Genomic DNA, 10,109 nt, shown 5'->3' on the forward strand with positions numbered 1-10,109 from the left:
AACAGTTGTGTCTTGCTGCAGAACCACATGGCATCATCCAGTGGATCAGGGTCCAGTCGGAAGCTTCATGGGTTCATAGATGTTCAGCTGTAAAAGACTTTAATAGCTAACTAGTCTGACTCCTTTATTTTGTGGATGAAGTAACTATGTAAAGTTGAGCCAAATCATCTAGAGGAGTCAGTTTTCCACCAGAAAATAGGATTCTGCTTGGAAAATGACAGCCCCCAGGGACAAAACTCCTGCTATCCTTGGGATAGCACACTTTTTAAAAGTGTGTAGCAATACCAAAGGCTAGAATTTCAGGTAGAGATGGTGTAGACTAGTATCAATGTCACATGTCCTATCCAGGCACAGGTCCAAGGGTTACAGTTGATTAACTCCTCCAGTAAAGTTGTTTCTTATGGTGCGGTTTGAGGAGGGGATGTTTGAGGACATCATAAGAAGACATCAAATGACCTGATGTCACCAGAAATATAAGCGTCCTTAATGATATATGGTACCTATTTGTATGCCTTACCATGTGACCTCTATGGCCATCTAAACTTCCAAATGATAACATATGAATTTGTGGGAAAGTGTGTCCCGGGTTTATGGAGAATATGTTTTGTTGCTATTTTAGTAATGCCTTAACTTTGAGCCACTTTTGTTCTGGCTGATTATTAACCACCAGGGGCCCCCCTTGACTTCACCCTGTGCTTGAATTGGTTATCTGCTCACAAAGTGTGTATGAGATGGCAATCAATAACTCTATTATTCCTGATGAGATAGAGAGCCATTGGCCTTGCCATCCACCCATCTGTTGTATCCTAAAGTCCTTCAGGCCTTACTGTCTACCCTGACTCTATTTCTTGAAGCCCCCTGGCACTATCATTTGACCTATTTGACTTGAGTGCAAAAGTATTTGTCCTGATGATACTCTTGGCCTTACTATTTACCCTACCACTGAATCCTTAGGATTTTGGGGTCTTACCATATGCGCTGCAGTTGGACTTTATTTTCTGTGTTGTTTCTTCCAATTAGAAGGTGAACTTCTTGAGAACAGGGATGGTTTCACTTTTTCTATTTGTATTGCCAGTACTTAGTATGGTGCTCGGCACATAGTAAACATTTAATAAAGGCTTTTAAAAATTAATCCATCTATTAATTTCATTCATTTATTGTGATATTATGTTTAGCAGTGAGATCTCTATGTCAAAGGACATGGATGAATGTTCTCCATTGTGCTTCCAAGTTTATATTCTTAACTTGTTCTTCATCTCCAACCTGGAATTTTAAAATATCTTTTGGATTTTTCTGTCTAGATGCCTTGCAACTCAATGCATTTAATACAGCTCAACTTTTTCCCTGTGAACCAACTTATCCCCCTGACCTTGCTATTTGTTATATTGTTCCCACTCATTGTAGTTTTCCAAACATGAAACCTTGAGCCATATTTAATTCCTACCACCCCTTCATCCACCCTATATAATCAGTCACTCGGTTTTGCTAATATCTTTCACAATAATGTCTTCTTTTCCATTCCCATTACTGTCCCTCTCTTTTTCCAAAATTTTCCCTCTCTCCCATGGCCTGACTGTTAAATTATCCTGTTAGAAGGAACACCATGAACAATAATGACATTTTTTCCCTCAAGAGTTTAAGGCTCGAAGACTAACTCTATTTGATGGACTCTGATTTTTTCCCTGAAAGAATTGTGGGAAAAAATTCCCTATCCTTATGGAAATATGTAGTTCTACATATTGCATATATAGCCTGTACAAATGATGAATCTGAGAGTTAAGTGAGAAGTAGGAGAACTTTGATAACTTTGTCTCTTTCACAAGGGGGATACTAAATGTTATGAGCCATTTGGTAATTTGAAAGACAGTTTAAACTTTCCTTCTATCAGTATATTGTGATAAAAGGGAGAATATAAATTGCCTGCTGAACCTTTTAAGTGAGTTTGCTTCACAGCTGAAATTATCTTCCTCTGTGTAAAGCCACTATTTAGACTCCCGTGGTGTTACCATTTCACTCCCTTGGAGAAGATAACATGGTAGGTTGAGTCTTCTGAAGGAAATTGACTAGGATTATTTTTTTCAATGACAGCTATTGTTGGCATTCTGTAACACATTCTGAGAGGCCGACGAGCATTAAATATGCAGCAGGAAGACTTTCTTTAAGCAGAAATTAAAAACTTAGGTCATTAACAAGGTCTACTAACAGTATTAAAACAAACTTAATTCAATTCTTTATTTCTGAATTCTGGTGTCTGCCTAAGTCATCACATTTATCTCAGCAATAAATTGCTCTGAAGGACACAATTTATATATGTCTTTCATTTAACTTTGGATAATGCATTGTCATTGATAAGAGCTAAGAAAGGTTAGATAGGACATAATTCATTCCCTTGTTATACTTTATTCACCCCATGGTACCATCTAATTGTTATCTGTCATAAACTGTGCTCCTTTGAAGTACACATGGTAGCTTGTATGCCAAGTCATTCACAGAGGAAACTCTAAAGGGAAAAATTAGTGTGGTGAAATGAAAAGAATGCTGACTCTGGAATCAGAGGGCCTGGGTTCAAATCCTGGTTCTGCCTTTGCAATCTTGGACCAGTAACTTGCCTTTTGGGAGCACTGGTTTCCTCATCTATAAACTGAACAGTTTCGGCTAGATGGCCTTTGAGCTCCCTTCCAGCTCTAAATCTATAATCCCATAATTCTCTGCATTGTAGTTCCCCTTCATGTTGAACAGATGATTTCTCATTTGAGATATTTGTTACAAATGCTTTTGAGCACAAGGTTACTGCTGAGAGAACTCAGGATCAAGCCAATGCATGGATCAAGGATAGGATCAAGAATCTTTGAATGGTATTTCAGCACTATTAATAATGCAATATATTTATCTCAAGGCATGTTTTGAGAGTAAGCACCATATGGTAGCATTAACTGGGCCAACCTTGAGCCAAATGAAATAGGCCAACTCTTACCTTTTCTGTACTTCTACCTGCTATGACACCCATTTCCCCCCTTAATACAAAGGAACTGCTTCTGTGAATGGAAACTTCAAGCATTGTGGCATGTCATGGTGGGTGTGCTTTGGGGTGTGGATCTCTTGGGGGCTTTGATATCATGGCATGGACGTAGCTGATAGGACTGATAACAAAGCTTGTGGTGTTAGGTGAGGTACCTATTGCCCTAGAGAAGGCCTTGGAGTCCAGATTGAGGGGTAGTAGAGACTAAGTGCCATACTAAGAAGGGTCAGGATCCACAGGCCTAATTTTTCTTAGAGGGAGGAGGGGTGACGATATGATCAGGCTGTAGGTTGGAAAGCAGATCTGGAAAGTAAATGTATATATGCTCATAGTCCATTGGCAACACTATGAGCAAAATTAAACTTACTAATTTAACACACTTGGTTATATCATTTCCTCCCAGCAGTCTTCAGTTCTAACTGAATTACTGTGCACAGCAGATTGGAAACAGTGCAAAATGGGAGATAGTTTTTTTTAGATGATATTCTGAGAAGTAGCAAAAGAGGCAGAAGCAACAGCAGCATCTTCACCAATTATAACTGTCTGATCCATATATTGTTGGGGGAAATAGACTTACACACCTCAGTGGGCTGTGCTGGTACCACTGTATTCTAAATGCAACCTAATAATTAAGCTTCATAATGATGACCTCAAATAATAAATGGCAATGTTATAGTACCTTTAAGTTTGCAAAGTATTTTATATACATTGTCTCATTTGGTTCTCTTAACAAAAATCCTGTAAGCATACTGTGGGAATTACTATCCCCGTTTTATAGATTAAAAAGTGAGAATCAGATTAATTGACTCATCCATAGTCAACAGCTAATCAGTGTCAAAGGCAGGACTTAAACTCAGGTCTTCCTGACTCCAAGTCTAGCATTTTATCTACTATACCACCTAGCTGACATAGTATTCGAAGCTTTTTCTGAATAGGAAAAATTCTCTTACTCTTGCTTCTGTTACCTCCTCCCCCTCTTCCTCATTTTCTTCCTCCTCTTCTTTATCTTCCTTTTCCTCTTCCTTCTCCTCTCCCTCCTCCTCTTTTTTCCCCTCTAGTTAAGTTATTTGACTTAACCATGGTCCTAGAGTTAGTATGTGTCACAAGCAGGCTACAAAGAAAACCCAGGTTCAAGAATCTTCATAAGGTTTAGAAAAATCTGAGCCCTAGACATTCTATCATTAGATCTCGAGAGTACTAGCAGCAGCTTCATAAAATGCAGTTGTTTAATTGCTATTGCTCCCAGTATCACAAGGAATTATGTAAGTTCAATAACACCATGGTGACCAGAGTAAAAAAGAAAAAGGAAAAAAAAGACCATACACCAAACTGTGCACTTAAAAAGACATAAAATATTTTTGAACAATATACATTACTTTATCTTAATTGAATAGCTTTATTTCACCTCCAGTGGGCAGGAAACCAGGCAACAGAATGATGGCAGAATATAACACATATTCGTTTGCTTAGCTTTAACTTGCAAAGCTTTGAAAATTGGATTGTGTAAAAAGTAAAAATAAAAGGCTGTCCTTTGCCCTTTGCAGATGGCAATTTACTGCATTCTTTCTAAAGGGAAAATACTCTTTTTACTCTTGCTAGAAAAGCCTGACTGCTGTAGAAATTTGCATATATAACTACAAGGATAATACCTTTGTTTTTTATTAAGGTTTCTTCCACCCATGGATGTAAGAAGAGAGGGTAATAGTGATTTCTGGGTGGTATATGTATGTGTGTGTGTGTGTGTGTGTGTGTGTGTGTGTGTGTGTAAGAGAGCGTGAGAGAGAGAGAGAGAAAAGAAGAAGAAGATGGAGGAGGAGGGAGAAGGAGGAGAGAGCAGGGTAGAAGAGAGGATAGAGAAAGGGGGCAGGGAGAAGAGAGTAGAAGAGATAGTGTTATAGAGCAGCAGATTTACATTGGAAAGAAGTGAGAAAAAAGTAGGTTAGCTTATATGTACAACAATCACTCATTTATAAACCACTTTAAAATAATTTCATGTGGTAATTATTGTAAATATTATTATCCTCACTTTATAGATGAAGAAATCAGCTCAGAGAGGTTAAGTGATTTGTCCATAGTCACACAGCTATGAAGTGGTGAAGCCCTGTTACTTGAGCCTAGGATTTTTCATTCCAAGTCCACTTCTCCTTCCACCACAACATTCCATAGAAGCAAGTCTTCAGTGAGTTTGAACTTGTTTTGAAGGGCCAGAGAAGCTATTGTAAGCATTTGGGCGTGTGCCAGACTCTATAATCAGTGCTGACATAGCAGCAGAATGAGGAGGACATGAAACAATTATGCTGTTGCCGCAACAAAAGACTGTCTTGAATGAGAAAGTTGTATGAGACCAACTCACTAATGACCACTACTTCCCTTTGTAGGACATTTGCCTAAGTAGGCCTCTGCTGTCCTTGTATCACCACAACCACTGCTGCAAACTCTCTTTTTTGCCTCCTACAAGTCTATGTTCTATGTATTTTCTGTTCCAAAGAACTGGCCTGGTCTACTTCTTCTTGAAAGGGATTTTTCAGTTTCACACTCTCTTCTTACATCTCCTCTGGTTGGGGTTTCCAGTTTATTTCATATTGCTAGACTACCCTATTTGTGGCTCTCCTGGTAAAGATTTAACTTTCTGCAGTATATCCCGCTCAGTTCACTGAGCACACAGGATTCATGAACTGGTCTTGACATTGTTTCAAGCAGTGTAGCTACCTACCATCAAGATGGCATAATTGACTCTCATGAAATCCAGTTACAATAAGATGATTCACTCCACAACTCCAACTGTAGATTTAATTTCATGGTCTCTATTCTTATTTATAACTAACTGGATGAATGGGAGGGTTCCCATTCCAACTTTTAATGAACTTTCTGGGCAGCCAAAGAAGTATACAAGTGGGAGCCCTTTAAATGCACGGAATCAAATATTTCATAACTTGAACCTGGATGGGTCTTCCTGGTAACTTGGAACAGTGCCTGGTACATAGTAGGTGCTTAATAAATATTTGTTGACTGATTAACTTACTGTAGGTGATGAACTCTATGATCGATAAGCTAAGATTAATGCCATCACTGTGCATATACCTTGTATTCTTCTGTTCTTTATTATGATGAGCACACACCTCTAGGTACTTATCTACTACTGCAGGAAAAGTAGATTGTTGTGTGGAATATCCAATACAGATCATAGACTTAAGGAAGTAACAGGATTTTTTTTTCCCCTAGGATCCACTAAACTGAAAGTGTTATGGATGCATGAAAAAGTCATGATAAAATAATTGTAGCAATATGGGAGGTTGGCTAATAAGTTCTCACAGTGGCAGGAAAAAAAAGTCAGAAGAGTTGGTTTGTTTTTTTGGAAGGCAAAGAGGATTATTTGTATACTTGTATCCCCTAAAGAGAATGTAAGATTTTTGTAGGTAAGATTGGTTTTACATTGTTGATTTCACGTCATTGGTGTCCAACATAGTACCTTGAACATAAGGCTTAATAAATATTGATTGAATTGCATTGAATATACAATGTACTTCTCTGAAGTTGGTAGAGACCTTACATAAAGATGATTCTACCATGTCATGGCCTCTAGTTTGAGGGAGGAATAGCATTTGGTATCATGGTAGTAGAGTGAAAGTGGGCATTATAGAAAAGGCTGCTGTCTTAGGAGGAAATGTCACGAGAGCCAAACTGTAACCCACTATCGCATATGCTATAGGCCCTACAGGGTTCTCACTTTGACTGAATATGCTGATTCTCTGACTTAGGGACTATGATTTTGATCTCTGCTCCTGCTGGCAGCCTTAGCCTTATCTTTTGGGTTCAGCAGGGGATGACTCCTGGCTTGACTTTGAACTATAACTGATGTACTCTTTCTGAACTCTCTTTCTTCATTAAGTATTTTCATTGTTGCCATTAATTGCTAACATTCATGTGCCTCATCCTTTCTTGGAACCAAAGATTCACATTTGGGAAATGACATTCATTCTTTTAACTTGGGTACATATCATGTGAGTATGCTCATAATGCTAAATGGAAACGATGCTTAGGAGACAGCTGGTGCAAGAATGCATACCACTCACCCAAGGCTCTTGGGATTTGTGGGTGCTAATTTTAATTTTTATCCATGAGACAGAGACAATCCAGGAGGGGATTAGAGGTGTCCTTTCTTCATCTTCTTGTCTGAACTCATGCCGCATACTTGTAAGAAGGGAAAAATCAGAATTATTGTTGTTATTGTTATTTCACCATTTTCTGGACTGAAAGCTTGTTTGTTCTGCATTTGCACCCATTGCTGGCATTTCTACTAACTGCTTTATCTCATCTGATAGAGAATTATGATTTTGGAAAGAAGAGCTTAATTCCCCATAGAACATTTGGCTGCTAACACAATGGGCTTTGGTATTATAATCAAGCCTGTTTTGTTACTTCAGGGATTTGTGATTCCATCATTGGTACCTACCAATGCAGGCTACATTCTCTTTGTGCTTTGGGAGATAGGCTTTATGAAATGCTAAAAAGAATTCATTATCAGTCACCCTACGTGGGAATGACCCTCTCTGAATGTAGAAATGCTGTGGTTCTTGGATGACATTGCTTGATACATTGCTTGGACAAGAACTCAGAGATTTTCCAGTCATTTAGAACCTCCAAGAGTCGGTATAGCCCTAAGAAGTCAGGTCATATCTGTGCTATGATGAGACATTGTATTAAGACTTTAATCCATTATTACATTACTGAATTATTAGGAAATGATTAAAAAGGAGCCTGGTGGATACCCAGTCATTGGGTCTTCAGGGGATAGGTTCAGATGATACAATGTTCTACTGTGTTAAATAAAGTTACATGAATATCTTTTGTTTTTCATATCATACTCATTTTGATACATATCAATGTTATACTTTTAGTGGAGGTCAGTTTTTTAGGTTTTTGGGGATATATAACCAATGTCATTTCCAGAAATGATAATTTCCCTTTTTTTCTCATATTGTGGTATAGTGGATAGGATTTTGGACTTGTACATGGTAGTCCTGGGTTGGAATCTACCTCAGATACTCATTTACTAGGTATGTACTCAAGGACAAATACATTATTCTGTCAGAATTTCAGTTTCCTTTTCTGGAAAATGGAGTAATTAGAACAGTATCTCATGGGACTGTTGTAAGGAAAGTGCTCTGTAAAACTTAAAATACTACATAAATATGAATTATTCCTATACTCTTACAGATATTCTGCCAGGGCTATACTGGATTTGAATTTCGTGTGTTGCAGTGGAAAGAATAACAGACCTGTACTGAGAAGGCCTGAATTCAGGGTTTAGGGTTCAGAGTAGAAGACTAATTTGGATACTACCTAACTCTGTGATCCTAAGCTTGTCATTTAACTTCTCTAAGCCTCATTTTCCTCTTCTATAAAATGGGCATGATATTTAAGTTGTCTCAGAGGATTATTGTGAGGACATTTGTAAAACATTATATTACTGTTATTCTAAGTGGTAAAGCAGGTAATTTACCATAGTTTCCCTAGACTTGAATCTCTTTGTTTCTGACTTGAGGAAATCTCAGTGCATCTTTGACTTATTGCAGCTAGATATGGCTTTTCCTTTAAATTGTATTTTTATTGTAAACTTAATCTAAGGAACATAAACATGTATATATTTAAAGGACAAGAAAGAAGATTGTATGAGAAACTCTTTCTGAAATACCATTTTCATCATTTCACTCCTCTGCACTAAATCCTTCAAAGATACCCATTTGCTTACAAGTAAATGCTAGATGTTCTTAGGTTACCCAAGGACCTATACAATATAAACCTAATCTACTGTTCCAACCTAATTTCTATTTACATATGAATATAGGTTCTCTCTTTCACATCAGCTAAACTGGTTGTTGTGTCTTAATTGCTCCCAACTAGATTCTAAATATCCTATAGAGCAGAAACTGTGATATTATAATTCTTTGCATATCATAGTGTCTAACACACAAACATTTAGAGGATAGGCACTGGAGATGAGATTGCATTGGGATAGATTAACTGCTAGGAGAGGAAATTCTCTTTATTAGTGCTAGTTGACACCTTCTTTGCAATGAATAATCTTTATGAATTGCTTAACAGAGAGGTGTTAATGACCCATAACATTCCCAAGTTTGCAAGCCAAATTAAAATGCAGGATTTGGAAAATATTTAATAAAATATAATAAAAATAGATAATATTACATTTCAATACTGCCAACATGTGACCTGCAAGAATCCTTATGTATGGATTAGTGGCCCTGGTTTCTATTTGTATTTGATACCACTGACCTAAAGAAATAAGAGATTAAATGACTTGCCCAGGGTCATACAGTCAGTATGCATCAGAGAGGGGACTTCAACCCAGTCCTCCTGAATTTGAGGCTGGTTTTCCATCCACTATACCAGTTATTGAATCATAGCTCCTTCCCATGTCCCTTATCTGCATGAATACACACATATATTTAGTTCAGAAAGGTTTATCTTTTAGTTAAATTTGAAGTGAAAGGAACAACTCATGGGAAGAAAATGATGATTCACTGAAACTATTAATGAATAGTATGATTAGAAAAATTATTTGTGTCAGTTTTCTGGGGTGTTTTAAATACATTTTAAAAATGTCTTCACAGAGCTGTCATAAAATAGGTTCCAAAGAGTTATCATTCAGTAAGGGTCAGAGGAAAGAAGAAAAGAGTAGCATTGGTTGGTGACTCTTTACTGAAGGTTACTGAAGTAACTGTTTGTTGACCTGACATTAGCACTAGAGAGGTCTGCTGTCTGCCTGGGGCAAAAGTATCTAGTAGGAAACAGAGAACCTACCATGATTTGTCAAACTCAATGACTACTGTCCATTTCTGGTGATTCCTGGGAGCACACCTGATAATGCCAGAAGGAACCAATAAAATATTGCAAAGGATTATGAAGTCCTAGGCAAGACTCTAGGGGCATAGGTGGTATTTTCATCATTCTAACTGAAGACAAGGGCTTCGGAATAAAAAGACAGGTATGGGAAGTGAAAAACTGACTGAAAAAATGGATTTCTGGACCATGATCTTTTGTCCAAAGATAGAGTTTACCTAAGAGGACT

The sequence above is a fragment of the Vombatus ursinus genome, unplaced genomic scaffold (assembly GCF_900497805.2).
Source record: "Vombatus ursinus unplaced genomic scaffold, bare-nosed wombat genome assembly UNPS02014818.1, whole genome shotgun sequence".
NCBI lineage: Eukaryota > Metazoa > Chordata > Mammalia > Diprotodontia > Vombatidae > Vombatus > Vombatus ursinus.